Source organism: Hyperolius riggenbachi, chromosome 2, assembly GCF_040937935.1.
Source record: "Hyperolius riggenbachi isolate aHypRig1 chromosome 2, aHypRig1.pri, whole genome shotgun sequence".
NCBI classification, from domain to species: domain Eukaryota; kingdom Metazoa; phylum Chordata; class Amphibia; order Anura; family Hyperoliidae; genus Hyperolius; species Hyperolius riggenbachi.
In genome coordinates, this window is record NC_090647.1 from 258,138,623 (window position 1) to 258,159,143 (window position 20,521).

General features: G+C 42.6%; 1 protein-coding gene across 3 annotated transcripts in view; it reads left to right on the forward strand.

Moving 5' to 3' along the window:
- GALNT17 (polypeptide N-acetylgalactosaminyltransferase 17) overlaps positions 1-20,521 on the forward strand; it is a 471,180-nt gene that overhangs the window by 370,162 nt on the left and 80,497 nt on the right. The window lies entirely within an intron of this gene.

Consider the following 20,521-nt stretch of genomic DNA (forward strand, 5'->3'; position numbering starts at 1 on the left):
TCCAAGAAACCCTCTCTTTGGTTAATCCCTGTCTGCTAATGAAACATGTAAAGTGCTGTGGAAGATGTCAGTGCTAAATAAATACTAGATAATAATCATTTAGTGAGAGAAGGAGCTTGCTAAATACAGCCCTTACTGCTGCTGAGAACAAGGAAGTATTTGTATTGCGTCTTTCATTGTTCTGAATTGCTGCCATATCAGTGATAAGAAACCTTTAATTCTCTGTTACACCTGTTGGTGCTACTGTGTATCCGTGTGCTAACTCATCCCCTGTAGTTTCACTGGCCCCAGCAGTTGATTAACAGCAGATTCTGGTTCATAATTATGCTATTTTGCTACTGATCATTAGGCAACACCTGTTCTTTATTAGGAAGTCTATATAAGCTGGTCATACACTTTCCAGTTTACTGCCACAGTCAGTCAGTTATACATGTCTGCTAGTCTTGTCTATGTAGCTCAAAGCTAGTCTATCTATTTCCTAAATACCTGTCCTTGCTCTGTGGCGCCTCTTGTTTGCTTGCATCCTGCACTAACCTTGCTGCATATTACTGTATATATTTGTATATTGCTTGTTGGGTCTTGCTTCATGTTTGCTGTGAAGCAGGGATGCTCATTCGAATTCTGGATATCCGGGTAACCCGGGTATCCGAACTTTTTTCCGCTATCCGATTCGGATTCCGGATTTTTTTAAAAATCCGGATAGCTATCTGTGAATATTTGGCCGCATATTCTGGATATCCGCGGATATTGCAGATATCCAGATCCGAAATACTGTAACTAAGGAGATGAAGTCCTGGAGCCAATCAGAGGGGAACCCTGGCCAGCCCCACCTGACCTCATTGAGCCAATCAGAGGGCTCCCAGCCTAAACCCTGGCACCTAATCACAAAAAGGAACACTGGCCAGCCCCCCTGTATAATAAGGAGGGCTGCCATGATGAGACATATCGTCTTAGCTTCCTGATGCAGAATGCTCACTGAGAGACATGCTCCAGTGCTGGTGGCCTAGCAAGGGCTGTACACCGTTGTAAACCTAAAGCTGTTCAGTGATTAACCCCTTCACTACTATCACTACACTATTGTTAAATCGTTAATTAGCTTGATTGATGTCATAGTGCTGCGTAATATGTTGGCGCTTTATAAATACAATAAATAAATAATAGTGTGACAGTCAGAGTGTGTGCTCCAGTGCTGCTGGGCCTAGCAAGGGCTGTACACAGTGATAAGCTGTTCAGTGATTAACCCCTTCACTATCACTACACTATTGTTAAATCGTTAATTAGCTTGATTGATGTCATTGTATGACAGTCAGAGTGTGTGCTGCAGGCAGCTGCTATGTGTCTGTGTGTGTGCTGTGCACAGATCAGGCCAGCTGCTGTCTGCTGGCCAGCTATTAGCCTTAGGTATAGGTTAGGTTAGGGATTAGGGTATAGGATTACTGTGTTATTCTGTAGTTAGTACTGTAGTTAGTTAGTACTGTAGTACTGCAGTCAGTGGTAGTAGTTGTTAGAGTAGTAGTACTACTGTGTTAGCTTTCTACAGAACTGCTGTGCTGTGAGCAGTGCCAGTGTGACAGTTAGGGCTCGATTCACAAAGCGGTGCTAACCCAGTTAGAGACTTTAGGTGTGATAACCATTGCACCACGCTGGTGAAAAGCCAGTTTAGGCGTGATAAGTTTAGGCGTGATAAGTTTAGGCATGATAAGTTTAGGCATGCTAAGTTTAGATACGTTTAGATCGCACGCAAAGTCCCGCACGCAAAGCTGCGCCATTAAACTCTATGCAAAGTGCACCAGACTTTGCTAGCGCAAAACTTTTGATCAGCTGTGCACTGCGGTGCTAAACCAGTTAGTGCTTAAACTTATCATGCCTAAACTTATCACACCTAAACTTAACATGCCTAAACTTATCACACCTAAACTTATCACACCTAAACTTTTCATGCCTAAACTGAGTTTAGACATGATAAAGGGCCTTTCACCAGCGTGCTAACTGTTAGCACCGCTTTGTGAATCAGGCCCTAAGTGTGCACTAGTGTCTTCTCCTCTGCTGTCTGACTGTCACTCGGCACGTGTCACTCGGCACGTGTCACTTGGCACGTATCACGTGGCACTTGCCATGTGTCACGTGGCACTTGCCATGTGTCACGTGGCACTTGCCACGTGTTACGTGGCACTTGCCAAGTGTCAAGTTGCCACTTGACATGCAATTGCCACGTGACATGTGGCAAGTGACACGTGGAAAGTGCCACGTGGCGTGCCAAGTGACACGTGCTAAGTGCCAATTGCCACTTGCCACATCCGGCATGCTCCTGGCACACGTTACACTTGCTGCTGCTGCATTGCCCTGCTCCTGCTGCCTGTGCAGCTCCCACCGCCAGGCCAGGGTGCCACAGGCCACTGATACCACCTATATTTAATCCAAAACACAATTGCTGCGTAATTTTTTGGAGGTGTCTTGGCTGAAAACTGCCATGTCCCAGTTGTGCGGTTGGACTTTGGACACAAAGTGGGCTGCACGACCGCTGTCTGGAACCTCGGCCTAATGTTAATTGACAGCCATTTTTTTTTTTGGGGGGGGGGGGATTTTAAGACCCCACATCATCAATTAGTGTTCCCCTTTAAAAAATAATGATGCTACATGCCTCATTTACCCTAAAAAACGTTTTTAAAGCAATTTAAAGGGCACTTCCGGTTTTTCTATCCGGATATCCGAATCCACGCGGATAGCCCGGATAATGCATTCGGATATCTGCATGAATGCAGTTATCGGAAAGTTCGGATTCGGATATCCGATCTGGACCTGGATATCTGGGTATCCGGATCAATTCGAATTTTGAAAAGGGGTATCCGAGCACCCCTGCTGTGAAGTATCCCTTCACTGAATTCAAATGGTTACTGGCTATTTTGCTTTGTTTACTCTGCTGTGTTTCAGAAAACATGCCTGATGAAGTAACTTAAAGTTTTGAAAGCTTGCAGAAAAATCTTGTACAGTTAGTCATTAAAGATATCACATAAACAACTTTTGTTGTTATGTGTTCGGACACAGGCATGTCATAGCAGGGAACATGCCCATGTGTCCCATCTGCCCCTGCGCTCTGCCTAAGGTACACTTTGAAAATGTTATTTGTAGGCAAATTAGATGCAAATAATTCCAAGTTGATTCAGAATTATACAAAGCTAGCTTTGAGAAAGGGAGGCGTTCCTCCCGAAACGTCAGCAGGGGCTGCTATTGTGACGTCACAGAACACAGGAGGAGGAGGTGTGGCCAAGCTAAGGAGCTGTCAGCGCCGCAGGACTACGCGGTGAATCCATCTCTGACCAGGCGCTCTGCTCCGCACAGCCTCCGCCAGCACGGGAGCCGGGCTCGTTTGGCCCGACATCAGCCTGCGTCTAGACTCTCTCACCTAGCCACCGGCCGGGGCTGGTGAGATTGAGCGGCTCCCCGTACAGCACAACAATACTACTCACGAATCCGGAAGGGTGAGCTGTATATAACTTAAGCACTGCATACTTTAGGATATTAACCCATACTGGAGAAGTTCAATATGAGGATGTACCAAACACTTAACCCATAAACATCATGGGGCCCCCCCCCACTGTGAATTCATTGACATTATACTAATGAGCTCCAACGGGCACATGTGCAATTGAAACCATTTCCGGATATCAGTGTGTAATTCACTGCTTAGTGCAAATCTACTTGCATCTTGCACTTTAATTCTATAGCGGGTCTGCAGCAGCCCAGCTTTTTATTTGTTGAGTTTTTACAACTACGTAACCTAGCCCATTGTATATGCATATACATTAATTTGAGGGCAATTGTATCTATATCAATAATCAACTCTGATTTTATCTATTAAAGTCATCCATTGTTTTTAGCGCAGCCTGTTTTTATTAAAGTTTTGAAAGCTTGCAGAAAAATCTTGTACAGTTAGTCATTAAAGATATCACATAAACAACTTTTGTTGTTATGTGTTCGGACACAGGCATGTCATAGCAGGGAACATGCCCATGTGTCCCATCTGCCCCTGCGCTCTGCCTAAGGTACACTTTGAAAATGTTATTTGTAGGCAAATTAGATGCAAATAATTCCAAGTTGATTCAGAATTATACAAATCCACGGCACGTTTCACATGACTCCGATGCATCCTCCTTCCAAAGTAAATGCAATGCCCCTGAGCCTGGCAGTTTTCTGTAACATTAAAAAGCTGATCATTACATTCCAGCGGATCTGGAGGTGTGGCTGGCCTGCAGGGACAACAATGGGTGATTTGCATATTTCAGCGGTGATGCACTGGGAGACATCTCGGAGATCACTCCAACCTAAATTATCGCAAATACTTTCTGTTTTCAGAAAGCATACTTTTGTTTTCCGTAGCATCCATTACATACTTCTTGAGGTTCTGGTTCACCAAGAGCTTGCTGAGTTCTCTGTAACTCTGTTCCCCTGTGCCTCTTGTGCCCCCCTCTGTATTACCTCAGTTCCCCCTTTGTCTCTTTTGTTCTTGCATAACCTGTTTCCCCTGTGTTTCTTTTGTCCACCTCTGATTCACCTCTGTTCCCTCTGTGCCTCTTTTGTCTCCCTCTGTCCCCTCATGTTCACCTGTGCTTCTTTTGTTCTCCCTCTGTGTCACCTCTTGTGCTAGCAGGCAGAGTACGCAGCAGAAGCAGCAGCAATCTCACTTGCTCTTGGCGTGGGCACCTTCACGGTGAGTGATCTTCTCTCTTCGTCGCTGCCCCCTCCTAGTGCCGGTGTCGCTTAATGACACAATCAGTAAAAGCTGGAATTAGTGGTAAGCAGCGAAGGTGAGAGGAAAATGCTCATCATGGAGGCACCTGCATGTAGAGCAGGGGAAATAATCCCCTGCATACTTTGCATACTAAAAGAATGGGGCTGAATGAGCTCAAATCAGGGAGTCCCTGATGATGATATCATCAGGGCAAGTCGGTGGACGTTTTTAATGATGGATGATTTATATGTGGGGTTTGTTTATAATTTAGGGGCTCCCTGTACATACAATAATTGTTTTTAATAGCACCAGATTAAAATGACAATCTATATGTCTTAATAGTTGTTGTGTCATGATAGAAAGATGACATTTTAGATTTTAAAAAGCATCTTTTTCTATTAATGCTATAGCAATGGAAAAGCCATATATGACTTACCTGTTGCCATCAGGAATATTTCAAACAAATCTCCTTATCATTATTTAGTAGCAGCCTTTTTTCTGTTTATAAAAAAAAAGTGGAACATTAAAGCACCTTTATTTATTATTGCTTGTGTCCAAGTACAGGAATAAAAACAGCCAGCTTCCTCAACACACATACAACAGTAGTACAATGTATTGTTTGACCCTAATTTTAAGACATATTAAGTGCATATTGTTGCCCATTACCATCCACAGAAAGGTGCAATTATTCTATGAATTTATGTGTTACTCTGAGCAAGGCGTATAACGCTTCACTGAACAAAAATACATCATAATTGTGTATCATTTCTATATGCATTGTTATGCTAATGAAGTCAATCTTCCGTATGTTAGAGAATAAGAAAAGCTAGCGGAATTATGGATCTGTATGATTATTTCTCAGAGTGCTGAAACGGAGAATTAGTGTTAATTTGAATGACTAATTCATCTGAAACCATTTTGTGCTGGAATTAAGGAAAATTAAGACATTAAAAGTAGCTGTTTGCTTAAGTGTTTAATCACTGCATTGTGGAAGCTCTAAGTTTACACAAGAGATAAACAATCATAAAAATAACTGACACATTTTGTATAGAAAATCCCACAATTAGGGCTGCATGTGTGGCTGTAATTGGTGGACCAGGGCTTCTCTCTGACTGGCAGGGTGACTTTAAATCAAAATTACTTCTTATACCTTCAGAGCAATGAATAACTTAAAGGGAAAGTATGCTTTTATTTAAAAAAATAAATAAATATTGTCACACATACATATGAATGCTGTATACTTCTTTGTTCTCTTGGTAATTAGCTGCATAGTGAAGGAGGCTTTGTCTCTCTTTCTTAACATCTGAATTAATCCACTGCTAACTTGTGGCGCCACTGCCCTGGTCTTTTGCATTCCTGCTGGCACAGGGAGCACAAGGGACATTCGCAGATCGCTCCATGGGTAGTGTGTATAGTCTCATTGAAACTAATGGCCATTGCGATGGGGGAGCGGGACGCAACACAGATCAACAAGATAATTGGTAAAGGAGCCTAAAATGTACCTCTTTAGACAAGCTTGTAATTTGTCGTAGACACATGTTGGGGCTTTCTGTCTTTTCTGCTAGCTCCTTCATCTCCATCTAGCTACCCTCTAAGTTGTAAGCTTGCAAGGGCAAGGATCTCCTTCTAGTGTTTCCTGTTTATGAGGTACTTTATCTATCAAATGAACCTGTTCCACTATTACTGATATTTTAAACCACACATGTACTATATATGTATTTTGCACTGTTGTTGCTAGATGCTCTGATTGTTCTATGCATTGAACCACTTTATGCATCTATGGTCTCCACTATTGTATGTTTTGTACTCTGTTGAGCGCTACTGAAGATGTTGATGTGATATGCATAAATTATAATAATAATAAAAATGTAATAATTCAGTTAACATAACCAATCTATGAAAAAACTGAAAAAGAGTCAGAATAAAACAAACTACTTGAAAAGGTGCTTTAAAATAAGAATAGAAGCACCATTTCAACTTTAAAAGCTATGTGATTTGCGCAAATTTTGCCAACTTATAGTGGCACCGTGCTGTTCACAGCCTGGCATTCATTTTGTGAAGTTTATTGTCATGCTACTTAAATCCTTATAGCTGCCATCTTATGTCACTTTATTTTCAGAATGACTGGGATTCTGAGCTTCCAGCTTGTAGGCTGATGTGCCAGAAATTAGTCAACAAGCCTATTGACTGTATTGATTGTCATTCAAACTACTGATGCAATTTTTAGTAGTGTTTATGCCTCAAGTATTCTAATTGAATTGTTTCAGTTAATATGTAAGAATCCTGGGACATTCAAAATCAAGAAAAAATAAGGAGACCACATTCTTATCACTTCAAGCTGTTTTGGGCATGGTTAATTATCAGATTGATCTACTTCTTAAAGATTTAATTGGATCAATAAAACTATTATTTGACCTTTTTATTCTCCTAAATCCTTATTGTTAGTCACACTTTGTGAGATGAAAATGAACTACATTTGTTTGTAATCTTATGTGTTCTAAAAGCAGAAATTACATGCAAGTGGGTTAATAACATGCACTTTTATTACATAGAATATTTACGTTATTAAATTAAATGTTGTTTCTAGTTAGCCCAACCAGTTTGTGTCCTCCAAACATTCATTCATATGTATGAGAAGTTTTTTTTTTATATATAAGCTTGAATATTTCAACCGAAGTCAGAGTCATTGAACTAAGTGAAAGTAACTTTCTTACTCATTTCATAAATTATTCCTTGTATGATTAAAGTATACTTTGTCGGGAATTGCTGAAGATAATAAAGGGTGAAAAAAGCCTACATTTATACTATTCACTTGAAATATCCAACCATGTACATAGATAAAAAATGTCTTAAAACATTACAATTATCAATCATTTAATTTATTATCCATGATTTTTGGCCCATTTTGTAACCCTGTCATATCCACTATGTGTAGCATAAGCTGTTCTTCTGGGGCTTAGCTGGTCAATCACTAGCTACACTATATAATAATGCCTAATTGCAAAATGTACTTCAGATATACTCACAAATGCTACTTGATCATTCTGTTTTCCCTCTCCGGTTAAAAATCGGATATCTTCACTTATTATCCCTGTGCAGATCCTTATCTAAACTACAACAAATGCTGAGTACAGGTTAAGGATGATTCCCTTCTTAGCACAAAAAAACATGAAAAATAAATTAGAAACATAACTAATTGCAATACTGATTGCAAAAAAAAGTTTGATAACAATGTAACTGCCTAAAACAAAGCAAATTCACCTGTCCATTAGCAGCATTGAACCGTAAACTAAAGGTGGCCATACACTGGTCAATGTGGCTATCAGATAGATAGATTCCTCTTAGATCCATTCATACATTGCACACCGATTTATGCATGAAATCTATAAAAAATGTTTTTGCACTGCCTACCAGGTCCACCAGTTGCCCCCCCCCCCACCTCGGCTGTTTAAAGTGCAGCCAAAGATTACACTGTGAACAGCCGGGGGGGCTTACAGAGTGTAGCCAAAGCTGTCCGTGATGTGATCTCTGTGACTTTTCTCAGCCCCACCCCAGGGTGCTCCTTTGTCTCTTCATTCCCAAGTCCAGGGGGAGGGGGGGAATGTGTGATGTAACAAATGAAATAGATGCCACTAGGCGATCCATGGCACATACCTTTCATTACCACTAGAGTCCTCTAGTTTTTGGCCTCTAGCATTTGTTATGTCACACAGATGCCCCAGGATTTAGGAGTGAAGAGACAGGAAGGAGCAGCCAGTGGGGAGAGAAGAAATGGGAACCATGCCATGGACAGGTGAGAGTAGGTTTTGCTGCCTAGGTTGCTTATCGCACATTCAAATACCACTAACGATGTGCTTCCAACCCACCGCCAATCAAGCACATTTTTCCATTCAGCAGGATTGACTGAATCAACTGTTTTCAGGCAAAACTGGTCAACCATGAATCATTTGCAGAATTAAATACTAGCATAGTCGAAGAAATGATGGAATTGTCTGGATTTTGATGCAATTATCGACAAGTGTATGGCCACCTTTACAGTTAACGGTACAGGTTGTGGAATATAAATATATATTTGTACCAATCCTTAAACTAACTTAACACTTTTTAATTTGCATTTTTAAAGGAAATGAAGATGGCAGCCTTTATATTCTTCTAATTTCAGGCTTGCCTTTTTCAAAGGATCCTATTTAGTAAGTAAAAAGGCAACTGAACAGTAACATATTACATACATTGGGCTTTCAATGTACTTGCCATCTTTTTAATATTTTATTAAATATTCTCTCCAGGTTGCAGATTTTCTTTCAGCTTCACACTTTAATGAACTGGGAATAAAATAATGTCATGACCATATATTACTCTGTAAATTCACTGCAGTAAAGTGCATAGTGGGCAGGCTGTAAAATACTTCAACAGTAAAGGAAGTTAAAGAGAACCTGGAAATGTCATATTATGCATCTTAGTGTCATTTTATGTGTATTATATTCATTACTGCCATGAATTTAGCATTTCTTAAATTTTCTGCACTGATAATTTATTATCCATTTTGGACTATTCTGCTTTCAAGCGTAACTCTTACGCCATTGGTATTATAATTTTCATTGCTTTTAGTGCAAAATATCTTTTCATTTTATTTAAAGTTTAGTAATGAGCATATAGCACAATATTAGGTTATTTCTCCCAATAACATTGTAAATATGTCCTAGAAGAAGAAACAAACAAAAATAAAACAGTTTGGATCCAAGGGCGTAACTGCATTCATAGCAGATCATTAGTCCATCCCTGTGGAGTTCAGTTAAGTCAAGATTTATAATGATTTTCAAGGCTAAAATAAAATAAATGACCATGCATGTAGTTCAAGCAAGGGTAGCCATGTTTATTCTGCTATGACCAGGGATTTAAGTGGAAGGTAGGTGCTGAGGGAAGTGGTCAATTTGCTTACAATAGTTAACCCTCTGTACCTATAACACAATTATAGCAAACACGGTACAATAAAAACGTTCGATTTTCCCATTTATTCGACTAAAATGATCAAATTGAATAAAAGTCAAAAATAATCTTTTTTTGCGATCAAACAAAACAACAATTATCCTGTTTTTTCAATAAAAATCTGACATGTTGGAAAAATCTTTATATTCGATCTAATGGATTAATTAAACAAAAAGATATATTAAAATAAATGAAACAATTGTACCATGTATGGGCCACATAAGTTGCAAAACTGTACTCAGGTGCGAAAATGGAGGATATGTGCTACCAAAATTAATTGCATTCAGCAACATGCTGTGCTAGAGCATTTCAGCACCACCTCTGCAGAAATTGTCCCTACTCTACCTATAGTAGTCAGTAAGAAAACAAACATTTCATGCTCATATGGTTAACCACTTGAGGACTCAGCCTTCACCCCCCCTTAAGGACCAGCGCTGTTTTTTCCATTCAGACCACTGCAGCTTTAACAGTTTATTGCTCGCTCATACAACCTACCACCTAAATGAATTTTGGCTCCTTTTCTTCTCACTAATACAGCTTTCTTTTGATGCTATTTGATTGCTGCTGCGAGTTTTACTTTTTATTATATTCATCAAAAAAGACATGAATTTTGGCAAAAAAATGATTTTTTTAACTTTCTGTGCTGACATTTTTCAAATAAAGTAAAATTTCTGTATACATGCAGCGCGAAAAATGTGGACAAACATGTTTTTGATGAAAAAAAACCCATTCAGTGTATATTTATTGGTTTGGGTAAAAGTTATAGCGTTTACAAACTATGGTGCAAAAAGTGAATTTTCCCATTTTTAAGCATCTCTGACTTTCCTGACTACCTGTCATGTTTCATGAGGTGCTAAAATTCCAGGATAGTATAAATACCCCACAAATAACCCCATTTTGGAAAGAAGACATCCCAAAGTATTCACTGAGAGGCATAGTGAGTTCATAGAAGATTTTATTTTTTGTCACAAGTTAGCGGAAAATGACAGTTTGTCACAAAAAAAAAAAAAAAAAAAGGTTTCCATTTCTGCTAACTTGTAACAAAAAAAAATGAAATCTGCCATGGACTCAACATGCCCCTCAATGAATACCTTGAAGTGTCTATTTTTCAAAATGGGGTCATTTATGGGGTGTGTTTACTGTCCTGGCATTTTGGGGGGTGTGGAATTGTAAGCACCCCTGTAAAGCCTAAAAGTAGTCATTGCACTGTGGGCCTCTTAGCGCAGTTTGGCTGCAAAAAAGTGTCACACATATGGTATCGCTATACTCGGGAGAAGTAGTACAATGTGTTTTGGGGTGTATTTTTACACATACCCATGCTGGGTGGGAGAAATATCTCTGCAAATGACAATTTTTTGATTTTTTTACACACAATTGTCCATTTACAGAGTTATTTCTCCCACTCAGCATGGGTATGTATAAAAATACACCCCAAAACACATTGTACTACTTCTCCTGAGTACGGCGATACCACATGTGTGGCACTTTTTTGCACCCTAACTGCGCTAAGGGGCCCAAAGTCCAATGAGTACCTTTAGGATTTCACAGGTCATTTTGAGACATTTGGTTTCAAGACTACTCCTCACGGTTTAGGGCCCCTAAAATGCCAGGGCAGTATAGGAACCCCACAAATGACCCCATTTTACAAAGAAGACACCCCAAGGTACTCAATTAGGAGTATGGTGAGTTCATAGAAGATTTTACTTTTTGTCACAAGTTAGCGGAAAATGATTGTTATTGGGTTTTTTTTACCAAGTGTCATTTTCCGCTAACTTGTGACAAAAAATAAAATCTTCTATGAACTCACCATACTCCTAACGGAATACCTTGGGATGTCCTCTTTGTAAAATGGGGTCATTTGTGGGGTTCCTATACTGCTCTGGCATTTTAGGGGCCCTAAACCGTGAGGAGTAGTCTTGAAACCAAATGTTTCAAAATGACCTGTGAAATGCTAAAGGTACTCATTGGACTCTGGGCCCCTTAGCGCAGTTAGGGTGCAAAAAAGTGCCACACATGTGGTATCGCCGTACTCGGGAGAAGTAGTACAATGTGTTTTGGGGTGTATTTTTACACATACCCATATTGGGTGGGAGAAATACCTCTGTAAATGACAATTTTTTGATTTCTTTACACACAATTGTCAATTTACAGAGATATTTCTCCCACCCAATATGGGTATGTGTAAAAATACACCCCAAAACACATAATACTACTTCTCCTGAGTACGGCGGTACCACATGTGTGGCACTTTTTTGCATCCTAACTGCGCTAAGGGGCCCAGAGTCCAATGAGTACCGTTAGCATTTCACAGGTCATTTTGAGAAATTTGGTTTCAAGACTACTCCTCACGGTTTAGGGCCCCTAAAATGCCAGGGCAGTATAGGAACCCCACAAATGACCCCATTTTAGAAAGAAGACACCCCAAGGTACTCAATTAGGAGTATGGTGAGTTCATAGAAGATTTTACTTTTTGTCACAAGTTAGCGGAAAATGATTGTTATTGGTTTTTTTTACCAAGTGTCATTTTCCGCTAACTTGTGACAAAAAATAAAATCTTCTATGAACTCACCATACTCCTAACGGAATACCTTGGGATGTCCTCTTTGTAAAATGGGGTCATTTGTGGGGTTCCTATACTGCTCTGGCATTTTAGGGGCCCTAAACCGTGAGGAGTAGTCTTGAAACCAAATGTTTCAAAATGACCTGTGAAATGCTAAAGGTACTCATTGGACTCTGGGACCCTTAGCGCAGTTAGGGTGCAAAAAAGTGCCACACATGTGGTATCGCCGTACTCGGGAGAAGTAGTACAATGTGTTTTGGGGTGTATTTTTACACATACCCATATTGGGTGGGAGAAATACCTCTGTAAATGACAATTTTTTGATTTCTTTACACACAATTGTCAATTTACAGAGATATTTCTCCCACCCAATATGGGTATGTGTAAAAATACACCCCAAAACACATAATACTACTTCTCCTGAGTACGGCGGTACCACATGTGTGGCACTTTTTTGCATCCTAACTGCGCTAAGGGGCCCAGAGTCCAATGAGTACCGTTAGCATTTCACAGGTCATTTTGAGAAGTTTGGTTTCAAGACTACTCCTCACGGTTTAGGGCCCCTAAAATGCCAGGACAGTATAGGAACCCCACAAATGACCCCATTTTACAAAGAGGACATCCTAAGGTATTCCGTTAGGAGTATGGTGAGTTCATAGAAGATTTTTTTTTTGTCACAAGTTAGTGGAAAATGACACTTGGTAAAAAAAACCCAATAAAAATCATTTTCCGCTAACTTGTGACAAAAAGCTAAATCTTCTATGAACTCACCATACTCCTAATTGAGTACCTTGGGGTGTCTTCTTTCTAAAATGGGGTCATTTGTGGGGTTCCTATACTGCTCTGGCATTTTAGGGGCCCTAAACCGTGAGGAGTAGTCTTGAAACCAAATGTTTCAAAATGACCTGTGAAATGCTAAAGGTACTCATTGGACTCTGGGCCCCTTAGCGCAGTTAGGGTGCAAAAAAGGGCCACACATGTGGTATCGCCGTACTCGGGAGAAGTAGTACAATGTGTTTTGGGGTGTATTTTTACACATACCCATATTGGGTGGGAGAAATATCTCTGTAAATGACAATTTTTTGATTTCTTTACACACAATTGTCCATTTACAGAGATATTTCTCCCACCCAATATGGGTATGTGTAAAAATACACCCCAAAACACATTGTACTACTTCTCCCGAGTACAGCGATACCACATATGTGGCACTTTTTTGCACCCTAACTGCGCTAAGGGGCCCAGAGTCCAATGAGTACCGTTACCATTTCACAGGTCATTTTGAGAAATTTGGTTTCAAGACTACTCCTCACGGTTTAGGGCCCCTAAAATGCCAGAGCAGTATAGGAACCCCACAAATGACCCCATTTTACAAAGAGGACATCCCAAGGTATTCCGTTAGGAGTATGGTGAGTTCATAGAAGATTTTTTTTTTTGTCACAAGTTAGCGGAAAATGACACTTGGTAAAAAAAACCCATTAACAATCATTTTCCGCTAACTTGTGACAAAAAGTAAAATCTTCTATGAACTCACCATACTCCTAATTGAGTACCTTGGGGTGTCTTCTTTCTAAAATGGGGTCATTTGTGGGGTTCCTATACTGCTCTGGCATTTTAGGGGCCCTAAACCGTGAGGAGTAGTCTTGAAACCAAATTTCTCAAAATGACCTGTGAAATGCTAACGGTACTCATTGGACTCTGGGCCCCTTAGCGCAGTTAGGGTGCAAAAAAGGGCCACACATGTGGTATTGCCGTACTCGGGAGAAGTAGTACAATGTGTTTTGGGGTGTATTTTTACACATACCCATATTGGGTGGGAGAAATATCTCTGTAAATGGACAAATGTGTGTAAAAAAAATCAAAAAATTGTCATTTACAGAGTGATTTCTTCTACCCATCATGGGTATGTGTAAAAATACACCCTAAAACACATTGGTCTACTTCTCCCGGGTACGGCGATAGCACGTGTGGCACTTTTTTGCAGCCTAACTGCGCTAAGGGGCCCAACGTGCAATGACTACCTTTGGGCTTTACAGGGGTGCTCACAATTTAGCCCCCCCCCCCCCACATGACAGGACAGTTAACAAACCCCACAAATGACCCCATTTTAAAAATAAGACACCACAAAGTATTCCATGAGGGGCATGGTGAGTTTATAAAAAAAATTCTTTTTTGTCACAAGTTAGCAGAAAAGGATACTTTGTGAAAAAAAACAACAACAATTTATGCTAACTTGTGACAAAAAACAAAATCTTCTATGAACTCACCATGCACCTCACGGAATACTTTGGGGTGTCCTCTTTCCAAAATGGGGTCATTTGTGGGGTCTGTCCTGGCATTTTAGGGCCTCTGCAATCATTACATGTATGGCCAGTATTTCTGCTATACTCCTTATATTGGGCATACAGGTAGTGCATTCTGGGCTGAAAGGAAAAATGAATGGCAAACATCCCTTCATTCGCATCGATCAATGTGGATGAACAAATATCTGCCAAAAAATGTGAAACAAAAAGAAAAGAAAGAGAGACATAGGAGCTGCCACCCCAAAAATCCAAACCCACCAGCTCGTATGCCCAGGCAATCCTGATTTATTCATCCACATTGATCGATGTGAATGGAGAAATCATTGCTTGAGTTCTTTTTTGATACAAAGTGCTTGCCAAAGCATATGAACCCCAACACCACACCTTGGCCCATATGCCTCGGCAAACGTATCTTTTTTACTGTGGAGGAGAAATCTCGTCCTACAGCGCTGCATGCACCGATTTTGTGTAACCTGACAGAAGCGCAATGCTTCTGTCAGGATGCACCATCAGTGCTGCAGCTGATTGGTCGGTCGGTCGGTCGGTCTGGATAGAAAAAAGAGAGAAGAAAAACGAAAAAAAACAAAACAAAAAGGAGGGGAAGGCGTCCGCCTGGACATAGGAGCTGCCACCCCAAAAATCCAAACCCACCAGCTCGTATGCCCAGGCAATCCTGATTTATTCATCCACATTGATCGATGTGAATGGAGAAATCATTGCTTGAGTTCTTTTTTGATACAAAGTGCTTGCCAAAGCATATGAATCCCCAACACCACACCTTGGCCCATATGCCTCGGCAAACGTATCTTTTTTACTGTGGAGGAGAAATCTCGTCCTACAGCGCTGCATGCACCGATTTTGTGTAACCTGACAGAAGCGCAATGCTTCTGTCAGGATGCACCATCAGTGCTGCAGCTGATTGGTCGGTCGGTCGGTCGGTCTGGATAGAAAAAAGAGAGAAGAAAAACGAAAAAAACAAAACAAAAAGGAGGGGAAGGCGTTCGCCTGGACATAGGAGCTGCCACCCCAAAAATCCAAACCCACCAGCTCGTATGCCCAGGCAATCCTGATTTATTCATCCACATTGATCGATGTGAATGGAGAAATCATTGCTTGAGTTTTTTTGATACAAAGTGCTTGCCAAAGCATATGAATCCCCAACACCACACCTTGGCCCATATGCCTCGGCAAACGTATCTTTTTTACTGTGGAGGAGAAATCTCGTCCTACAGCGCTGCATGCACCGATTTTGTGTAACCTGACAGAAGCGCAATGCTTCTGTCAGGATGCATCATCAGTGCTGCAGCTGATTGGTCGGTTGGAAAAAAAGAGAGAAGAAGAAAAAAAAAAAAAAAAAAAAAGCAAGCAAGCAGCAAAGCACTTCAATAACATTAACTTTTTAAACTTTATTAAATATGTTCAAACCAAACAATAACATTGGTAACCAAATATTAACTTTTTTGCTTACCTGTTTTTTTTTTTTTTTGTTTTTTTTTACCTGCGAGCTGAGGATAAACTTCTCCTCCCCCATGGGTCAATGTGCAAAGTGCAAATCGCACAGATATGTGGCGAAGTACATTATGCATTCTGTCCCAAGTGAAAGGAGAGGTTTCTGGCAGGCCAGTGTATTTGGATCTCTCAAAACCTGATGTTTGGGTTCACACTGCATACTGGCCTATCCGGTCGGTCGAGCCCGCCGCACCGTCTCGCCCAAAATAGATCTTCAGGGAATACCACAAGAGTAGCATTCGGCCTAGTAATTAACTGCGTCGCCGTAGACTAACATGACTTCCGGGCCGACCCAAATTGCCGCAGAAGCCACGCAGTAACGTAGGCATGCACTAGCGTTAAGTCAAGCACTTCCGGCGTAGGGGGGGACCGCAAAGTGTGACTTTTGCTAGGCAATTTGCCCTAACGCATCGCGCCAGTGTGAAATAGCACTGAGAGACCCTTGTGTGCCTACTGCTGTGTCTGTAGTTCCCTAGGTTCTAAAAGTGTGCCTTCTCATGGTACCTCTCATAACACTCCCCTAGGCATAGGCCAGGCTGGTCAGGACAGCGGGGACAGTAAACGGGGGTGTCATGCCTTATTCCAGCCTTGCTGCAGACACGACATCTTTTTCTGGGGTTGCGTTGAGTTGGGGTACTGGGAATCGGGTAGGCGTAATGCCTTCCATGCAGCCGGCTAGTTGCATTTGGGGGTTGGGCTCTGTCACCTTCTGGATAGAGGAGTGCCGAAACAATGTCTTCCTGGAATTGAAGGAAAGATCCAGTTCTCCCAGCCTTACTGTAGAGAACAAAGCTGTTGTACATCGCCAATTGAATTAAATACACAGACACTTTCTTATACCAGCGTCTGGTTTTCCGGGAAATTAAATAGGGCCCTAACATCTGGTCATTGAAGTCCACCCCTCCCATGTTGGCATTATAGCTGTGGACGGCGAGGGGCTTTTCAATGACCTCTGTTGCCCGTGTAATTTGTACTGTCGTGTCTGTGTGAATGGTAGACAGAAGGTAAACGTCCCTCTTGTCCTTCCATTTCACCGAGAGCAAGTCATCGGTACACAAGGCGGCCCTCTCCCCCCGTTGAAGTCTGGTGTTAACGAGCTGTTGGGGGAAGCCCCGGCGACTAGGCCGCACGGTGCCACAGCATCGGATTCCTTCTAACTTTAAGTGCTGAAAGAGGGCCACACTTGTGTAAAAGTTGTCCACATAAAGATGGTACCCCTTCTGGAACAAGGGTGACACCAAGTCCCACACAATCTTTCCACTGCTCCCCAGGTAGTCAGGACATCCGACCGGCTCCAATTTTGAGTCTTTTCCCTCATAGACCCTAAAACGAGATGTATAGCCTGTGGCCCTATCACAGAGCTTATACAGTTTCACCCCATACCGGGCGCGCTTGCTTGGGATGTACTGTTTGATGCCAAGGCGCCCGGTAAAATGTACGAGGGACTCATCTACACAGATGTTCTGTTCAGGGGTATAAGCATCTGCAAATGTGGATGACAGGTGGTCTATGAGGGGCCGAATTTTGTGGAGCCGGTCATAAGCTGGGTGGTCTCTTTCATGACAGGTGTCGTTGTCATTGAAATGCAGGAAGCGCAGGATGATCTCAAATCGCGTCCTGGACATGGCAGCAGAGAACACGGGCATGTTATGTATTTGGCGTGTAGACCAATAAGAGCGCAATACATTTTTTTTAGTAATACCCATGTTGAGGAGAAGGCCCAAAAAAATTTTAAGTTCGGAAACTTGGAGTGGTTTCCACCGAAAAGGCTGGGCGTGGCAGCTTTTCGGATGGGCGGTTATAAATTGTGTGGCATATAGGTTGGTCTCAGCCACAATTAAGTCAAGGAGATCCTGGGTGAGGAACAGTTCAAAAAAGTCTAGGGCCGATCCTAGTTCAAATGTCTCCACCTGGACTCCAGACTGGGCGGTGAAAGGGGGCAGTATGGGTGCGGCGGGATCAGGGGAATGCCAATCAGGGTTTGCCAGCACCTCTGGAAAACCAATGGGAGTACGGGCCCGTCTACTTGGTGGCTGCGGATCGGATCTTAATTCACGTACCACCGAACCAGTTTCTACTTCCAGGATGGTGTCCGCCACTTCATCAGGGTCTTCTGCGGAAGTACTGGTGTTGATAGGCCCAGGAGATGCTGCGCTGCTGGTGCATGCCTCACCAAGAAAAATCAGATCAGCGCCACTCTGCTGCCCTTGAGACTGATCTTCCGCCACCTGCAGTCCAGTGACATGGGGTGTGGTACGCCTGGCTCTAGCCGGGACCTCAACCTCGTCATCGGAACTATCGGTCTGAGAGCCACTGCTGTCTACAGGATCGTACTCTGAACCCGAAGATTCGTCGAATAAGTCGACCCAATCATCCTCATCCGACTGGTCCATGTACCTGTAGATGTCTTCATTGGAAAACCTCTTTTTTGCCATGGTGGCCTGCTAAATTTAGGAGGTATTCCTCTGAGACTACCCAGGAAAAGAGCACCTACCTAGCGAAAGGGAGTACTTGAGAGGTAGAAAGCTGTGGTCACTGAGTTTAGATAAAAAAAATCAAAACTGATGTTTACAGTGCCACAGCTTGTGTACAGTGTTTTTTGCAGTGATCAGAAAAAAGAAATTTCTGTCACTGCGGTGGGGCGGGCTGAACGCAGTGCAGGCGAACGATCAGGTCTGATCGGGCAAACACTGCGTTTTTTTGTGGATCCTAGAGACCCTAATATAGATCTGACTGTGATCACTAATAATCACTTACAGATACTATATAGTACCAATGCTGATTAGCGACAGTGATGACGCTAATTAGTGACTGTGGTGCAGTGGGCTGAGCACTAACTGACACTAACAACCCTTTTGCTTAGATAACTGGCCTAACTGTTTGTTACCACTAGTGATACTAAAATTTTTTTTAGATCACTAGGACAGTGATAGTGATGGTGATGGTGAGGGGGGGGGGGGGGGGGGGGGTTGGGGATCAGAGAGCAATCACAAATAATCAAAAACAATCACGAGACAATTACAACACAATTACAGCAATCGGCGCAATCAAAGCCAATCACGGACCAATTGAATCCAATAACGTGACAATCAAAAACCAATTACGTGACAATTGAAGCCAATCACACGACAATCGATACTAATCACAGGGCAAAACAGCCAATCAGTGGGCAATTGGCACAATCAAAACCAATTACGGACAATTGAAGCCAATCACGCGACAATCGAAGCCCAATTACGTGACAATCGAAGCCAATCACACGACAATCGATGCCAATCACAGTGCAATTGAGACAATTGTAGCCAAACAAAGCACAATCAAGCCTTACAGACAGGAGATAAGATACACAATGGCAGGGGGGAGAATATACGCAATCAATGAACTAGGACGGTGTGGGGAGGATCGGAAGGGGTGGGGGGTGATCAGATACCCCTAAGGGGTAGTTGGGGGTCTAATCTGATGGATAGGAGTGACAGGTGGTGATAGATGGGTTATTGACGGGTGATAAGTGGGTGTTTACAGGGAAAAACAGATGTAAACAATGGACTGCTGATGTGATCAGGGGGGGGGGGTGTCTCGGAGGGATCTGAAAGGGTGGGTGGGTGATCAGAAGCCCCTAATGGGCAGTTGGGGGTCTGATCTGATGGGGGGCAGTGGCAGGTGGTGACAAGGGATGATTGACAGGTGACGGATAGGTGATTGACAGCTGATCAGCGGGCAATTACAGGGAAGATAGATGCAGTATACGGGGGGGGGGGGAGATCTGAAGGGGTGGGGGGTGATCAGATACCCCTAAGGGGCAGTTGGGGGTCTGATCTAATGGGGGGCAGTGACAGGTGGTGACAAGGGATGATTGACAGGTGACTGATAGGTGATTGGCAGCTGATCACTGGGGAGATAGACAGATGCAGGGGAGATAGATAGGTTCAGTATACAGGGGGGGGGGGGGTCGGGGGGAGATCTGGAGGTGTGGGGGTGATCAGATACCCCTAAGGGGTAGTTGGGGGTCTGCTCTGATGGATAGAAGTGACAGGTGGTGACAGGGATTTATTGATGGGTGATATGGGGGGTGGTTAGGTCTGATCTGCGGGCTGCAGGGGGGTACAGGGGGGTGTCTGATGGGTGCTGCGGGTGATCGGGGGGTCTGTGGGGCTCCTAAAGTGTGTGTGTGTGTTGCTATACTATGCCTGCTCTCCTCGCTGGTGGTCGATCGCTAAGTGTGACCACCAGCGGGAGGCAGGCAGTATAATACAGTTTGTTACGTAAACAAACTGTATTATACTCATTCTATTGGGCAATTTGAATGTTTACAGCCCGCCCTCGCTGCTGATTGGCCGGCGGGCTGAAGTCACATGGGGGCCGAAGAGTGTGACGTAGCGATCGCGCGGCTACAGCCGCGCGATCGCTCGTTAATCAGGCTGCAGCCGGCGACGC